This window comes from Canis aureus, chromosome 7 (assembly GCF_053574225.1).
Source record: "Canis aureus isolate CA01 chromosome 7, VMU_Caureus_v.1.0, whole genome shotgun sequence".
NCBI classification, from domain to species: Eukaryota; Metazoa; Chordata; class Mammalia; order Carnivora; family Canidae; genus Canis; species Canis aureus.
The window spans coordinates 32,483,011-32,501,865 of record NC_135617.1 but is presented as its reverse complement, the minus strand read 5'-3'; the positions used below and the strand labels follow the sequence as shown (position 1 = coordinate 32,501,865).

At 35.7% G+C, this 18,855-nt stretch overlaps 1 long non-coding RNA gene across 3 annotated transcripts in view; it reads left to right on the top strand.

Moving 5' to 3' along the window:
- Positions 1 to 18,593, top strand: part of LOC144317232 (uncharacterized) — a 77,689-nt gene extending 59,096 nt beyond the window's left edge. For all 3 annotated transcript variants that reach the window (XR_013383179.1, XR_013383178.1, XR_013383180.1), the window contains 2 exons: positions 10,787 to 10,917; positions 13,877 to 18,593. This is a non-coding gene — a long non-coding RNA (uncharacterized LOC144317232). The remainder of the gene's footprint in view (positions 1 to 10,786; positions 10,918 to 13,876) is intronic.
- Positions 18,594 to 18,855: the final 262 nt, after the last annotated feature.

Sequence of the window (18,855 nt, the reverse complement as noted above, 5' to 3'; positions counted from 1 at the left end):
TATTATGGACATTATAAAGACTTCAAACATTTTTAAGGTACTTTTTTGTTACCATTATGAATATTACCTTGGAATTATTTCCAGTGTTTGATGTAACATTTAGCCTGAAAAACACTTTCACCAGAGAAAGAGTTAAATGGAGTACACATTTAATTTAAACGAGAGATGGGAAAAATCCCTAAATATTATTTATTCATGACCTGTGTGTCACACTCTTCCAAAAAATAATTATTTTTCAGAGAAAACATAGATTGATTGTTCTTATAGTTTAATTCTTAAGGACCTTCATAAATACTTTTAAAATGAACACCTTTAATGAACTTTCTTTCATTAAACCTATTAAGTGCAATTTAAAATTAAAGAATGGCTATGGTTCATAGTGAATCATTAACAGGATTTACATAGAATTTTGCATATGTCTATGTATTCATAAAATGTATTTATAGCTTACTATAATAAATGTGAATAAATGAAGCTACAATTACACATTACTTTTTCTAATTTATTAATTTGATTTGTTTTATTCATTTACTATTACCCTTATGAATAAACCAGTTTAAATATTAAATTGTAAGGGAAATATATGTCAGGTCAGTTAACAAGGAACCTAAATTTAAAAATGTATAACGTAAAGAGAAACATAACTGTTTTTATAAAAGAGTTATGACAACTTTTAACATGCAAGGAAAGCTTTCACTTGAGTAATTAAAATTCCAGACCATCTTAACACACATACAAATTTCCATGGTAAAATCATGGCTGGCTTGTTTTCCTTTTGAATATATTGTAGCACAAAATCTATTTTTTTCTTGTGCAGTTATATGATTAGTAGATTTCTCTCTCTCTCTTATACACATGCACACATACACACATACATACCTTTTACTAGTTATTTCTTTTTCTGCCAGTTTGGTTTGTACCCACAAACCATAACTAAAGTGGAACTTCCAAGTCCAAGTCCAACCAATACTAGAATTTGATTGCAAGCAATGAAAACAAATCTTGCTTAATTAAACAGAAAAGAAGTTTGTTGGAAGAATACAGGTTAGCTCACGGAATCAAAGGGAAAGCCTCCAGGAAAGGCAGATGTAGAGCAGTTCCAGAGATCTAGGTAAAAAGGATCAATGGACAGTGACTTCAGAAAGCTCGGGGAGTGAATTTGGACTCTGTCTCAGCATCATTGTGCTCAGGATCCAGATTCCCAGAATTAGAGTTCACAAGCCACACCCTGACTAGGGCAGTCTGAATCTCCTCACTGAAATTATCATGAAGAAGGCAGGGAGTTGGGAAGACAGATCTCCAGAGGTAAATCGAGGTGCTAACCAAAAACAGGAAAAGACTCTGGGAATTGAAAGCAGTACATGTTCTTAGATTCTAAAATATAGCATACCATAAATACCATATCATTTATTTGTAATTTCTGTATATGACTTTGATCATTAACAGTTTAAACATTCATTTGGGAGGATATTGTAGCCAGCAAGACTTTTATTAAGAATAAAGAATAAGAGGAGTACCTGGGTGGCTCAGCCAGTTAAGCATCTGACTCAGTTTCAGCTCAGGTCATGATCTCAGGGTCATATCAAACTCCACATGGTCAGGCTCTGCACTCAGGGGGGCTTCTGCTGGATATTTTCTCTCCCTCTCTCTCTCTCTCTGCCTCTCTCCCTGCTCACATGCTCTCTTTTTTAAAAATAAATAAAGCTTAAAATCAATCGATCAATCTTTACAAAAGAATAATACATAAGAAAAACAAGGACATTTCTTATTTATCCTATCTTCTTCGTCCATCCATTTGTTACTACTAAGCTTTCAATGGAATAATCAAACCTTAAAGGAAAATTTTCTTTGCACTTGAATAAGTATAGGCAACAAGCCAGGAGACCTTAATCACATTCCCAGTTGTTTCTCTAATATGCTAGGAGATCTTGGCTAATTGAACCTTTTTCAGGGCTTAGTTTCTTTATTTGTAAAATGCAGGTGTTAGAATATAATGAACTTCAGCTATTGCATTTATTTCTGTGGTTATAGGACAGCAGGCAGACCTCTTTGCTATTGGTTTCTGCCACCCTTTCCCAGGGTCAGGCCACTTGACAGAGGACCCATGGGCCTGAGCTTACATTCCTGGAGGTGACTAGTGGTGGGAGAATGCCCAGCACCTGCTGAGGAGTTGGGATGGGTGTATTCATCCAAGTACTCATTCAACCAATCCTTTGCCAGGCGTACGATGTGCCAAGCATTAGAGGATGAAGGTAAGAGCCATACTCTCAAGAAAGTCAGAGATTCTGGTTCATAGTAATTCCTAAGTAAGAGACAAGAGCTCGTGAATTTGAAGAAACCTGAAGGAAAGAAAGAGTCATATATGGATAAACCTAACCTCTAGTGCTAACTGTAGTGATTGAGTATTCATAAGGGTTTATGGGAGCAAGGAAGAAAGCACCCTCTTCAGTACAGGAGAAGACAGAGAGCCAGAGATGGTTCTGAGGGCACTTGAAAAATAGGAGTTTGGTTCATTCATTCAACAGTTATTGAGTATCTTTGTGAAGACAGTGTGTTGGGCAATGGAAAATGGCTATGAAATGAAAGGTAGTCTAGAGAGGGAGGGGAAGAGGGAGGAGAAGAAAGAAAAGATGTTTTAGAAAAATAAAGAAGCAGCACACTACAGTGTTATCACTACATAAAAACAGAATAAGATTAATGATTAACACTTAATGCTTGCTCTTTGCTAGGCACAATTTTAATTGCTTTCCATGTACTAATTTATTTTTGAGACAGGTACTATTATTATTCCTGTTTTACAGTTAAGATAATGATAGTTTAAGTGAACTGCCCAGGGAAATGCAGCAAAAATGAGCCAGGTTTGGGATTTGAACCCAGATGACTCAGGCTCCAGTGTCTGGGCATTTAACCACTACACTATACCATCTCTTTGCACATCTATAACAGCTGAATAATCATCCAGTATAAATTTAGTAGGGTTGGTCTATTTTAGACCAATTCAAAATACAGAGCTAGTTTAAAAGAATAAATTAGTACCCACAGCTATAAATATTCTTCTTAAAATTACACTATCGTTTCCTTTATATAGCTTCTTTTTTTTTAACCTTGGGCTAAACCTCCCGCAAATTCAGCCTTTACGACAGATTCTTTGGCCAGGAATTAATACTTAACTAGAACAGGGGAAAAATCTGATCCATTTGGGTTTTCCTAGGTTAGAACAAGAAAACTTCTTTTGAAAATTGAAAAGTGTGGTTATTTTGTTAGTATGAAGGATAGGCTTTCTGGCTCATAATAATTCCTAAGTGAGAAATGTGAAGAAAATTTGAGGAAATTTGAATTTGAAAAAAAACCTGATGGACAGTAAATCAGTGTATTCTTATAAGACAATCTGGTCACATTCCTCCCTCCCCCTCAGATTTAAGTAGTAACATTATTGTAAAGGGTCATGAAACTTCTTATTCAATTGCAGGGATCTTTGTTTTCTTAGTACCACTCATGTTTATAACTATGAATAACTGGAAATACATAACCATGCAACTAATTTTGTTTTTGTTGTTGTTGTGTCTTAATTGGTAACTGAAAGAATTTAGGAACTAAAATCATTAAAAAATAAACAACATGACACACCCAATCTCATAATAGAGATTCACAGCACAAACATGTTGAAGGATAAATGGCTGTTTTTTTATGTATATATTGTTATTAACTTGCTGGAGTATAAGGTCTCCAAGATGGGGACAGTGATTAACATTCCTCTATAGCCTCTAGTACAACTTACTACATGGTAGGACTTCCGTAAATATACGTTAATGAGATATTTGATCAACTAGATACAATACCAGGTAACTCAAGCTAAAAACTTTCATTAGAGAGCATTATTTAAACAGCCTGTCAGTCTACATTGAATAAAATGGGTGACTTCAAAGTTTATTTCACATTAACTGTTTACATGCAAATATATCTGATTAAATGCATCAGCAAAGTCAGATTTAAATCAAACAATTGTCTTAACTGTAAAAACAATGTTGACACATATGGGCTATGTATTCTATTTTATTTATGTATTTTTTTTCTCAGTACATCCAGTACATTCCTATATTTCAGTTGTGAGAGAAAAGCCCATTAAATGCTGTGTAATGTTAAATGTGTATTATATCTATGTACCTACAGCTTCACAAATATTGTATTATTATTTTTTCCACAAATGCATTTTGATAGATTTCTATGTCATTGTAATACTGTATTTTTAATAAATAATTTGAAGTCAGAAATAAGTTGCTTCCAGCTAATGTAAGAAGGTAACAACAAAATATCTCTTCTCTGATAAGTAAGCCACACTTTCAATATGCCATTAACCTCCACTTCTTGTCTTTTTTGGGGACCTTCTCCTGGGTTTTAGGGAGTTGTATGAATGTGGCTGATGAATGTGGCTGATGAAGAAGTTAGGTTTTGCCAATTATACAACGCTTAACAACTTCAAATTTTCTCTGGCACCTGGAATTAAAATAGAAACTCTTAATAGTATTTTCTTTCTTTCTCTTTAAGATTTTATTTATTTATTCATGAGAGACACAGAGAGAGTGGCAGAGACATAGGCAGAGGGAGAAGCAGGCTCCCATGGGGGGCTTGATGTAGGACTTGATCCCAGGACCCCAGGATCACACCCTAAGTCAAAGGCAGACAGACGCTCAAACACTAAGCCACCCAGGTGTCCCCGAATAGTATTTTCATACCTATTTCATACCCCTTCTATACTAATAGTTTTCTAAACTCACCGTCCACAAGTGACAAACACCCTTGCCTTGATAGAGTGGCTTGGAACTTTGCCAAGCTATGAATACCTATGGTAGACAATAACTTTGGGTGGATTTTGTCTGGTAAACAGATTTCAAATGCAAAGTTTATGTCACAATTCCCTTTGAAGTTTTGTAACATTATAAAACAGAAACTCATATATGGAAAGACAATTGTCTTTTTCTCTGTCTAGCTCCAACTATTCCATTTGAATCCAGTAAAAGATCCACAAAGGCTAAGCATGTTGAGCCGTGTTTTACTAAGAACTTGACTTAATAGATACTAAGCTCACAGTCAAGCAGCACCAGTCTTGGACAAAGGCAGTGATCACACCGGGCTTTGTGGTTGATTGGGGCTCAAGGCTTGGTACGTTCTCTTCAACCCAACTAGTTCTGCTGAGAGAAGGACAATGATTCGCATTTCCAAATCAATCAAAGACATTTTGAGTGATGGCAATTTGCTAAGTTTAAGTCACAAGTTACTACAAGGCTATAAATTAGGCCCTGCCACACCAATCAAGGTGGCACCATGCTAGTATTTTTCAAATTTACTGCAATGAAATACTGTCAAAATTTTAGTACTCATGTGTGTTTGGATAAAGGTATACAGTAAAGAAGTGATTTAATATACACCTTAAGCTTACACAATGTTTTATATGTCAATTATATCTCAGTTCAAAACAAACTTTAAAATTCAAAAATTCGAAACAGAAGTGACCTCACAAATGAACAGAATTCTGTAAGAAATGATTAAAATTAGATTCATCGCCTTAAAAAATACCTACATCCAGACTCTAATAATAATAATAAATTAGAAAAATTAAAGTATTTCAGTTGTGAGAGTAAAATAAAAAGAACAATATATAAAGTTAAAGTAAACACACACTTTATAATTTTGTTAGGAAACATTTTATACAAAACCCACCAACATTTTAAATTAGCAAAATGGTTTCTTTTTAAATTACCAAGAACTTATTTAATATTAGAAATAATATTCTTGAGTCATACTTCAAATATATTTCAGAACTTTGTTTTTGTGTTATGAAGTTTGAAAAATAAAAATAATTGACACATCTCTATTGAAGAAAGAAGAACATGAATATTATGTTTCAATAGTTAGGTGTCTTGACTTATGCTGCTTTGCATCTCCAGTCCCGATATCATTTTAGAACCCCAGAACCAAACAGCCAACTGCTTCTCCAGGGCTCCATTTGGATTTCACATGGGAATCTCAAATTCAGCATGTTACAGCTGAACTCTTTGTGTCTTCACCCTGTACACCTGCTCACTGTGTCTCTGGGGCAGCTTCTCCAGGTAAATGGCACCACCAGCTGCTCAAGCCAGAAAACAGGACTAGTTTCAAATATATTCATCTGCCCTGAAGTCCACTCAGTTCCTAAGCCCTGTCACTTGTACTTGACGAATAGCTCATGCATCCATCCTCCTCCCCCTCTCCCTCCTCCCCCTGCTCCTCCTCCCCCTGCTCCCATCCTTACCATCTGGCCTCAGCAACCCTCTCCTGCCTTATTCCCCTCCACTCCTTCCACCTATTCTCAGGTCACACTGAGCCATTCTTAGTTCTCCCAGTATGCAATTTTCTTTTGTTCAGGACTTTCTTTGCCCTAGCAAAGAATGTTGTTCCCTAGCTTGGAGCACCTCCACACACTTGTTCACTTTGCTGCTGCCCACTCCTTCAAGTCTCAACATAGATATTACTGTTTTCAGGAAGCCTCTTTTGGCATCTCACATTCACTTGTATATCTTCTAGAACAACCTCACACATGGTAGGCCCTCAATAAATATGCTCTAGATATTTGATCAACTAGGTACCACACTGGGTAGTTCAGACTAAAAAATGTCATTTCCCCTCTGTTCTTCCTTTGTTCTCTCATATCTCCCCCATTATTGTGCATTTGTTTTAAAGGTCTATTGACTTATCTGTTCTCACTGGATTGTTAGCAAGGACCTCTTAATTACCTATCAAAGACCATGGCACCTACTACTAGGTGCCATAAATATGAACAAATTAACATATACTCCATCAGAATCTCTGAATCTATTCCCCTCCCCCACATTCTTGCAAAGACTTTCTTTCCTCAGCTTAGTTTTTTAAAGATTTTATTTATTTATTCATGAGACACACACACACACACACACACACACACAGAGGCAGAGACACAGGCAGAAGGAGAAGCAGGCTCCATGCAGGGAGCCCAACGTGGGACTTGATCCAGGATCTCCAGGATCTCGCCCTGGAAGGTGGTGCTAAACCACTGAGCCACCTGGGCTGCCCCCTCTTTCCTCAGTTTAAAGCTTTGAGAGAATTTCCCATGAATTAATAATCCTGATTTCACTTAGTTTTATGATTTAACCTTCTCAAATTTCTTTACCCTACCAGGATGACTTTTTATTTTGTTTTATTTATATTTTTAAGATTTATTTATATATTTGAAAGAGAGAGAGTGTGTGTGAGTAGAGGGAGGGGCAGAGGGAGAGATAAACTTAAGCAGACTTCCAACTGAATGCAGAGCTCAATCTCATGACCCTGAGATCACCACCAGAGCCAAAACCAAGAGTTGGAGACTTAACTGACTTTACCACCCAGGCACCCAGTGATTCTTAATTTAAATTCAAGGCTCTTCTGTGGGACTAGGAGCCACACTCTGTTGCATATCTTTAGTGAATCTGCAGTTAGATATTCAGTCTTTTTCATCATAAATTTAATTAAGGAACATATCAGATAGCCCTAGGGTCTGTGTCATTCCTGGAGAATGTGCCTCCATGTTGCTTCCCCATAGGGAGGTTGTACTCAGACCTGGTCCTTTGCTGCCACTTGGCTCCTCTTCTACAACTTCTCAGCTACATCTGCAGCTCTGGACTTCTGGTCTCTTTCCTGATACTGTGTAGTTGGCTTGAACTTGGCTTCTTGTCTATGCCCTTGCCTCCTGGCCCAGAGCTGAGATGCATGTCTGGTCCTAATTCTTACATGCTTGGGGCCGCGTGTGCAATTGCCATTATTATTGCCTGCGGTGAGTGCTCTCACTTTGTGGAGTGACTTCGCATCAACTGACCCATCTGATCCTCATAGCAGTCAAGGAAGGGAAGGCTCATTTCAAAGCCTTTTCTATTTGTAATGGTGTTGCAAATTTAATAACTGTTTTTCTCATAACTGATTTACTATTTCTCACCTACTCCATAGTATGTTTTAAATTTATAGAGTTACTATAAATGAATTTCTGGTAGTTTAATCAGTCTTTTTTGGACATGCCAGTCCCTTTGGGGCAAATGCTAATTATATGAGATTTTCTCTTCTTCCCCTTACTCTAAGATACTGTCATGACATCATGTGAAGGGGTGGTGGTGGGAAGAAGAGTAGTGAGAAGGAGCATTGGATTCAGATGGTGACCTCAGTGGGCCCTCACTGGCCTCTACAGTTGAGTGCCTGGTCTGGTCTCTGAAATTGTGAGTGCTGATTGCTCACAGTCCCTTGTGCCCTATGGGTCATTGGATGGGCCTGGCACTTGATAACTTCCACAGCTAAAGTCAATATGGAGCTAAAAATATTTGGAAAATTGCAGTGTTTTGATAAAGACTGGATTTCAGGATTATTTGCTTGCTGCAAACTCAAAACTCCTGCTTTGGATATTAAAAGCTGATTATTAAAACCCTCTTTATTTTTGCATTCTAGCTATAATATAATCCTAATGCCTTAGGTAGAATGAGCAAAGGTCACACATTAAGAAATGCAAAGGAGAAAAACTCATTAATATATATCAAAATGTTCCCATCACAGTATTGATTCAGAGAAAACTATTAACTAGAGCAAAATTCCACTAATTTGGATTGCATGGTGAGGTCACTCTGAATTAGCAAAATGTTTAAGTTATAGACTATTATTAAAGAAATGTAATATCAAAGTATGTAGAAAGAAAATAGTATTAAAAATAAGAAAGGGACAACTATTATTAAACATTTGGAAAGGCTGAGCTGGATTATTTTTGTGTGTACATATATTACACATGTCAATATATGTAGATATGCATATGTTTTATACATACATGTAGTATATATACTAAGTTCTATAAATATATGAGTCAACTTATCTTTTTTTTCTTTTAGAGAAAGAGAGAGCATGTGTGAATGTGGGGGCATAGGGAGAGGGTGAGAGAGAATTATTTTTAAATTATTTTTTACTTATTATTTAGAAAGAGAATGAGCATGAGTGAGGGGGAAGGGTTAGAGAGAGAATCTTAAGCAGGCTGCATGCTGAGTGCCAAGCCCAATATAGGCCTCAATCTCATGTTCCCAAGATCATGACCTGAGCTGAAATCAAGAGTTGATGCTTAACTGAATGAGCCACCCTGGTGCCCCAAGCCAATTTATCTTATTGATTGATTTTACAGAGAAGGAAACAACACAGAAAGATTGAGTTGCCTGATAGTTGGTAAGTTGTTTTACTAGATTTTCCTGGCTTTAGAATCCCAATGGATAACTTTCATAAACCTATTCTTAAAAGATGAATTCTATGAAGATACCTTTAACCAATATGTGAAAAAATGTAATTAATATATTTTGTATAGAAATGACAAGCCTTGAAAATGTTTTGTTCTTCTAATATATTATGGTGACACATGATAGTTACACTTCTGGTAAGCATAGTATAATGTATAGAGAAGTCGAATCTTATGTTGTACATCTGAAACTAATGTAACATTGTGTGTCAACTATAGCATAAATTAAGAATTTGATTTTTTTTCTAGTACTAAATTAAAATTTTTTGATGATTTTAATCTTAACAAACACTTCATAAATTTTACAATGAAAATTCTAGGGACGCCCAAGTGGCTCAGCAGTTGAGCATCTGGCCTTTGGCTCGGGACATGATCCTGGTCCGGGGATCGAGTCCTGCATCCGGCTCCCTGTAGGGAGCCTGCTTCTCTCTCTGCCTGTGTCTCTGCCTCTCTCTCTGTGTCTCTCATGAATAAATAAAATCTCTAAAAAAAAGAAAATTCCAGTGACTGATTTACCTAGCTTTCAGAAAGTCCACATTAAAGAGATTTACTTTAATGAATTTTTAATGTATAATTTTCACAGAACTAAACAAAATCTTTCTTTATGACACTTGATATTTCATTCACTTTCTCTAGCTACTTTATAGTTACAAGATATAAACATATTTAGTCAATTCATTCAAAATTTAGAAAAAAACAGTCAAAGATCACAGACACTTAACATCATTTAACCAAATAGCTACTTGGACTCTTTGAATTGGCACAATATAGAAAAATTCAAAATTTCAGACTCTAGATTTAATAGCAAGATATAAAAAATAAAATATTTTTGTAAATTACTTACTTGAAATAAAAGACGAACTGTTCAGTATAGTCAGAAATCATAAAGTAAAAGTGACTTTTGGAAATTGGAAGGCAGCTATGCTCACCAGCATGCCACCAATACTGACTTTTGAAAATCAGAACCACGAAAAATCAAAATTTCACAACAAACTATAAGAAAAATAATTTAAAAATTTTGAAATAGACAAAACAGCAGTAAAAGAATGATTTAAAAATATTTTATTAAACTTAGTGCCCAGATTTTGGTTTCTAATACCATTCTCTAATGGAAGAGACCAGGGTTCCTTGGAGAAATGGTTGATTCTAGAATGAGGGCAGGAAGCATACGTGATGAACCTGGGTATCTTCCCAGAAAGTAGGGGAACACTTAAAAAACCACACTCACACACACTTGAAATGATGGGGTATGCCAAAGGAACACAGGAGGCAATTGAAAGAGCTCCTAATGGTCAAACCTGGAACAGTTTGAGCAAGAAAAGAAAGTCCTATAGGATTGTATCCAAAATATAAAATAAATATCCATGAACCATACAATTATAAATAAATGATTGAGTACATAAATAAATAATAAATTAAGGAGAAGAGAAAATCGCCCATGCAGAAAAATTCAAAATAATTTATGTACTATTCCACCTACAGGAGATGGAGCATAATTCCGTACTTCAAGAACATGGGCTTCAAATAGAGCTGTCCTTCCAAAGGCAACTATATGGAAAGAGGAGACGAGTACCTCTATATCAGAGAAGCCTGACAAATACTACCTCAGCCAGGTGATCAAGGTTAACACCAACAGTGATAAATAATCTGTATAGTATGTGCCTTTGATATAATAGGATTAAAATGACACTTTATCTGTGTGATCTTCCTCTCCAAAGTCCTTAATCCCAGATCAATCATGAGAGAGACATCAAACAAATCCCAAGGGGGACATGCTGCAAAATAATGTACCAAAACTCCTCAAAACTGTAAAGGTCATCAAAAACAAGGAAACTCTGAGAAATTGTCATAGCCAAGAGGAACTTAAGGAGATATGACAACTATGCAGTATAGCATCCTGGATGAGATTCTAGAACAGGAAAAGAACATCAAGTAAAAACTAAAAGCATCTAAGTAAAGTATGGATATTAGTTAATAATAGTTTATCCATTTTTTTTATTAATTACAATAATCAAATCCTCTTAATTTAAGATATTAATAATGGGGGATTAAAGAGTGCATTTACCATTATGATAACGGAATAATGTATAGAATTGTTGAATCACTATACATATACTGAAGCTAATATAACAGTGTATGTTAATATACTGGAATTAAAAAATACTTGATAAATAAAAAAGATAATGATAGGGGAAACTGAGTGTGAACTCTGTGTACAATCTTTACATTTTCCTGTAAATCAAACTATTCTTTATAAAACAAGCTCCACATAGAGGCTATATTAGCACAGTTCTGTACTAATAGTCAGGAAACACAGAAGACTGAAAAACATGTTAAATTATACTACAGGATTCACTACTAAAATCTAGGCTGTAGAAAAGACCACAGGACAAATGTCCCAGTTTCTTCAACAAATAAATTGTGGGAGGAAAATAGAGACAGCTGAAGTTTAAATTGAATGAAGAGACACAACTAGTCACAATATGTGGACCTTATTTGAAAATGGACTGATACAAACTGCAAAAAATGATAATATGTAAAAATGGTTGGAATATTGAACACACACTGAATATTTGATGATCCTAGGGAATTGCTGTTAATTTTGAGTGTGATTCTGCTATTGTGGTTATTTTTTCAATATCCTTATCTTTAGAGATACATATTGAAATATTTAAGGATTGAATTATATAATCTCTGATGTTCATACCAAAATAATATGGGATACAGGAGGATTCGGTGGGGGTAGAGATGAAGCAATATTGATCATGAATTTTTAACTGTTGAAGCTAGGTTAGGCATAAGGGAATTCCTTATTTTATCCTATATGCTTATACACATATTTAAATTTTTCCACAATAAAAAGTTAAACTAAATAAAAACTACAAAGTGAAATAAATACCTAATAAGCCTTATTGTATAGTACTTTATTTCTAAATAGTAAAGTGTTTTCCACCTACACATCACCAATACTTAAAATAGCAGCTTCGAGATAGAAAGTGACATTTAAGCTGTGTCTACAGGAAGCCAAAAACCTACTGGTTGATTTGATTAATTCAGACAAAGAGCTAGTCAGTTTAGAAGAGGGAAAAAAAATCAAACTGTTCATTTTGTTGAGTTTACTGAATAACGCCTTGTATAGTGCTATGTACATAATAAGTGATTAATATTTGCTGGTCAATAAATCAGTGAATTTAACATTTGCTCTGGCACTTTAATGAAGACACAATGTGGCTGTGAACAGCAATTGCAAGAGAACAAAGGTAAAAGTCTAGCTCTAGGCAAAACTATAGAGAAGGCAACATTTATTTTCCAAATATTCATGTGCAAAGATCATCACTGCAAACACACAGCCTAACTTCATAAGAACAAGAACCAGCTTATGAAACTATTAGATTTTTTTGATAAATTCTACCAAAAGTTGTTACAAAATATATTTGTGTAAATTGGTATTTCAGTGAATTATATACTATACACATTTATTTAAGTCGTATTGTGGTGTATTATGTTACCTTACTTTGTGAATCAGACAAAAATAGGTAACATTATCTCTGTTTTTCAGGTAGAGGATAGGCTCTGGGAGGCCTCCTAGCATTGTCAGTGCCAGAAGCAGAGGAATGGAGACTGGAACCCAGGTGTCCTGGCACCAAGTCCAGTGCTCATTGTAACACTTAACTGTCTCTTGAGGGGAAATACAAAATATACTCTTGTTGCTTCTACTTGGATTTTGTGGGAAAGAAAATTGGCATGCATAAATATCTGTAGTTTAGAAACACAAATAACCTTCTCTTTTGCCAATCTCTATTTAAATAGTGTCAGGAAACTGTACTTCTTTTTAATGACTGTATATTATAAATAGTCAATATTCTGGGCAATGTAATGCTCCATTAATATTACATTCTGTTTGTTCAGTGATGCACAGCTGAAATCCAGAAATTAAGCTCTCTAAGGATGGTAAACACTCTTCTCAACATTAAATCCTTTGATGTTGAAAATGTGTATTAAAATATATTAAAATATTATATAATAACTTTATAATATCAATTAACACAAAGCTCATCATTCTAATGCATTATTGGGCAAATGGCTTTATTCTTACACAGGATCTTCCTGTAGGAGGACTTCTGTTCCTCCTCAGTAGATTTAGTCCATTTATTTATCACGGCTTCATTTTCCTGCCTATTTTACGTGCAAAGAAAACCATTCATAATAGCTTATGTTTCTTACCTCCAGTCAGTGACCATTTCCATTCAATTTATTTTAAACAATGTCTTGGAATCAGTCCATCCCTTGCCTTTGCGTATATTCTATATCTTTTTCCAACTTTCCTAAATGACTCACTTTTTGCCTTTGTTTTTAATTAGAGGTTCCTCTTATGGCTTCTTCCTGAGTATCCCCTTTGGAGCTAGACAGATATTGTTTTGCACAGCAGAGTGTCCAGCTGAGAACAAAAATACAGACATGCATTTGTTGAAACAATGTTTAAGTGGGTTTAATCAGAATGCAGTTTAACAGTTCAAATATGTCCATATTTCGAGGACCACAGAAGAACTTAACATATGTTCTCTGTTTCAGCAATATGAACAAACCAAATTGTCAAACACTGAATCCGTAGATGAATGTACTTCCAAAATCATTTCCCTGATCCACTGTAAACAGCTTGATCACACTGGAGAATGTGACCCATGGAGTTGCTGAAGTGTATTTTCCTGCTTTACCTCATGCAGAATACTCAAACTAAGAGTTTTCTGAAATGTCACTTCACAAACAAACTGAAGAAACTGGAGGAGATAAACTAGGATTTCTGGCTGTGAACAGCAATTGCAAGATTGCAATGGAAATAAGTCCTGTTGGGCGATGGCAGAGTGGCAGCGTCTGTACCTGGGAAAACCCTACAAAACTCATGTGAGGGTCAAAGACCAGGACTTGGTGCTGAGCTTCAGAAAATTAATTGATCTTCCTAGAGCACTCACACCAGGGAATTAGGTTACCATCTGCATATGTCATCAAGTGGCTCACTTCCCTGCTTTGCCAAGTATGTTAGTTTTTTATTGTTGCAGTAACAAATTGCCACAAACTTAGTGGATTAAAGCAACACAAATTTATTATCTTGCAGTTCTGTAGGTCAGAAGTCCAATAAGGGTCTCACTTGATTAACATTAATGTGTCAGTGGGAGGCTAGCACAGCAGGTGGAGTCTCTCTCACAAGTATCGCTGACTCTTTTGTCATCACATCTCTTTCTCTGACCACCGTTGGAAAAGAGTCTCTGCTTTTAAAGATTGGGGTGATTAGATGGGGCTCATCTGGATATTCTAGGGCAATTTCCCCATCTCAAGGTCTGTATTCTTAATCATATCTGCGAAGTACTTTTGGTCATGGAATGTAACATATTCACAGATTTGGGGAAATAAGAAGTAGATTTCTTTGGAGGCCATTATCCTGTCTACCACACCAAATGAAGAGTAGAATGATAAGAGATTTTTCTGGCCTCCACCTTTCAACTTATCCTTATCTTAACCAACTGACTGAATCTGGGCCTACAACCATACAACCCAACATGTTTTAACCCTACACTCTTCTTATTGCTTAGTTTTAGCTCATCAGGCTTAAAAACCATACCATCTACAATTTTCCCCCTTCTTCTCAACAATATCTAGGATGTGGAAAATTCATAAGAAATAAATTGCTTACAAATAAAGTTATAAGAAATAAAAAATTTATAAGAAATAAACCTCTTAATTGAAAAAATATGTTAATTAATTCTCAGTAATAATCTTGCATTTATACATCAGTTTTCTTCTGGGGTGAGGCAGCCAAAATTTTTTCCAAAATTAAACATACTCATTAAAACAGTGCCATGAGATGGTCATAATATATTTAACAATGGCAGCCAATTGGGATTCTTTGAAAAATAAAACTGAATAGATGGGCTTCTTCAGAGGAGGACCTTCAGAGAATTCCCACCTTCAATCTGTGCCCTAGGTAGCTCAGGAAGACAAATTATTGTATTCTGTTCTTAGGCCCCAATGAATAAACCTTATTTGTCTATTAAAAATTACAGTATTTTATTTTTAATGAACTGTACTAGGGGAGCCTGGCTGGCTCAGTAAGAAGAACATTCGACTCTTGATCCCACAGTAGTGAGTTCAAGCCCCATGTTGGGCGTAAAGATTACTAAAAAATTTAATAAAAATGTTAAAGAAATAAAATGGTTAAGAAAAAATTTCAGCTTAAAAATACTATGCTAATACAAGTTTTGAAGTGGAGGGTATATATCTTTGCTACAATTTTATTGGTGAATGGAATTAAGTTTTTTTTTACATTATATAAACTGAAGATAAAATTGAATTTACCTTGGTGCGCCAGGGTGGCTCAGTGCGTTAAGGGTTGGACTTTTGATTTTGCTCATGTCATGATCTTGGGGTCTTGAGAATGAGCCTCATGTGGGACTCCACACTGGGTATGGTACCTGCTTAAGCACCTCTCTCTCCCTCTCCTCTCTCTCTGCCCCTTCTTCCACCCAGGCCCTTCTTGCACTCTCTCTCTCTCTCTTAAAAAATTTTAACTTACCTTAAAGATATTTAAGCTTAAACTTCAAGTCACTTAATTTTGTGTTAGTAGTGTTTTATAATATTTTTCTAAAGAGGGTTACAAAAATTACATAGGTTTAAGACCCCATAAAACTTGGGGCCACCACTGAATGGAGTTTCCTGTTTGAATTGCATAAGTGTTTAATAATCATAATATTTCTTTTTCTTTTAAAAAAAGATTTTATTTATTTATTCATGAGAGCACAGAGAGAGTCAAAGACATAGGCAGAGGAAGAGGGATTCCGATGTGGGACTTGATCCCAGGATCCTGGGATCATGACCTGAGCCAAAGGCAGACACACTCAACCACTGAGCCACCCAGGTGTCCCTCATAATATTTCTTTAAAATAAATATATTTGGTCATATTATTTTGCTATTTTCTACAGCTTAGATGTGATAGACTATTTTATTTGTTCACAATTTTTTATTCCTCTCCATCTTTACCATATTTCCTTTTAATGCAACATATTTCCTCACTGTACTGACTTTGGACTTGCTTGGCCAATGGAATGTGAGCAGATGAGAAGAAGTACACTATATCCCAGCAGAAAATTACAATGTCCTTGTGTAATTTGGCTTTGCCCCTTAATTTCTGCTCTCTACTATGAGTATTATCAGAGTCCCAGAATGAGAAGACATGTAGAACCCAGCCAAGCTCAGCACAAGCCCTGTAGGCCTACAGCCTTCATGTAATGTGAGTGAGAAATAAGTATTTGTAGTTCCACTGAGATTTGGCCATTGTTTGTTATTGTCGAAAAAGCCAAGAGTGATTGTCATTCTATTTACTTTTTTCATTTCACAGTAAGGTATCATCTATCTATCTATCTATCTATCTATCTATCTATCTATCTATCATCTATCTATCAATCTATCTATCATCTATCTATCTCTAACCACTCTAGTATTATTCTGGATTTGCAGTATATATATTATACTCTTTGGTTGCCTTTAACAAGCCTACTTATTGACAGTTGCCAAGGACTGAGTCATTAAACACATGCCTTCTCTTCCCCAGAGACAGTCTTTTGCATGTGTATGTGTGTTTTCTTTTCCTTCTTCCTCTTCTTCTTCTTCTTCTTTTTTTTTAAAGTAAATTGGCAGGTACACAAGGAAGGAAGCATGTATCACTGGGGACTTCAGATCCCAAGACTGTGCTACATGCTCATCATTTTCTGAAAATGCAGAATCCATCCCTGTCTGTTTTCTTGAAGTTATTTCATAAAATATGTGTTTTTTTTTCTAATTATTTTTAATTATGCCTCTGTAGAATTAGTACAAATTTCCCCTCCTTGTTTATCTGAAAACCCATTATGTGAAGTGAGGCTATGTTCCCTGTTGGGTACTATTTATGTTTTAAAGCATGTAAGGAGTCTCTTCTGTGGAAGCTCTCCAATGTAGCCAAATTAATGTCATTTCAATTTTTTGCATTTCCACTAAATTCGCCCAATCAGAATAACAGATGTTATTTGTGTGTGAGTTCATTAAATACATTGTTTCCTTAAACATACAAGGTTACCTGGAAATCTTATCCCTTCCCTAAAAGGTGCTATCATTGTGAACTACCAACGTTTTTGACTATGTAAGATGTATCAGTGTTGAGATATCTTAATATATATCTGTTGAAAAACTCATTCCTGGTAGAAGGATGAACTGTCTTTGAAAAGCAGCATGATATTCTCATTATTTTACTATTGCTCTGATGGGCTTGACTGACTGCACTCCTTGGCTCTGTTTCAAACCACTCCTAACTCTGAATTGTGAAAAAAATCTTTATTAAAAATTTTTTTAAAGAAATAACCACGTGTAGTTACATAAAATCTTAAAGCTATTTAAAATATCCTAAATTTAAGCAAAGGTAACACAAATTAATATTCAATAAATTAGATTTAAAATAACCCAGGATGTAGTGAATGCTAGAATATCTTTATGCCTTTTTGTATGTGTGTGTGGGTTCAAGTGTATTTTTACTCTAAAAGAAAAATGTCTAAGAAGAATTTCAAAGGAGTTTATACCATAAAGTATAGTAGGTACTCAACAAATGTTGAGAAAATAAGTTGGATTCAGTTAAAGAAATGGATCTTTTTTTAGATGATAAGAAAATGGAAAAAGGCACTTTTGGAACATTGCATGAATATCTAAATTTAGGTTACATTGATACCTATTCAGAATTGATTGTAAAAAGAACACCTTTAAAACGCTGTTTTTGGCAGCCCAGGTGGCTCAGTGGTTTAGCGCCGCCTTCGGCCCAGGTCGTGGTCCTGGAGACCTGGGATCGAGTCCCACATCAGGCTCCCTGCGTGGAGCCTGCTTCTCCCTCTGCCTCTCTCTCTCTCTCTCTCTCTCTCTGTGTGTGTGTGTCTCTCATGAATAAATAAATGAAAATTTAAAAATGCTTTAAAAAAAATGCCGTTGTCTGAGGTGACCTTTCCATTACTAAGGACAGTGCCAGGTAACTGTCCAAGCATGGGGCAGATCCTATCAGCACTGGACCCAGGCATCATGGAGCTTCCAGGTGAACCTTAGCTCTTGAAGTGCCAGGATGCTTTGGTCAAATACTTATTCTTTCTAAATTTTAATGTCTTCACTTGTAAACAAGAAATAGATTGCCCTGGATACAACTGCTGTAAAATTTAAGATTCTGGAAGTAAAGTGTAGTGGGCTGAATGGTGGTCTCCCAATAAAGATATTCATGTCCTTGGAGTCTGTGAATGTTACTTTATTTGAAAAAGGGTCTTGGATATCTAAGTAAGTTAAGGATCTTGAATCATTTTAGCTTGGCCAGCTGGGCCTTAAATCCAGTGATGAATGTCCTTACAAGAATGAGACAGAGAGACATAAAAGAGACAGAAGAGGAGAAGGCCATTGAAGGCAAAGATTGGTGGGAAGTCACCATAAGCCAAGGAGTACCTACATATATCAAAAGCTGGAAGAGGCAGAGCATGTATTATTCCCTAGAGCCTTT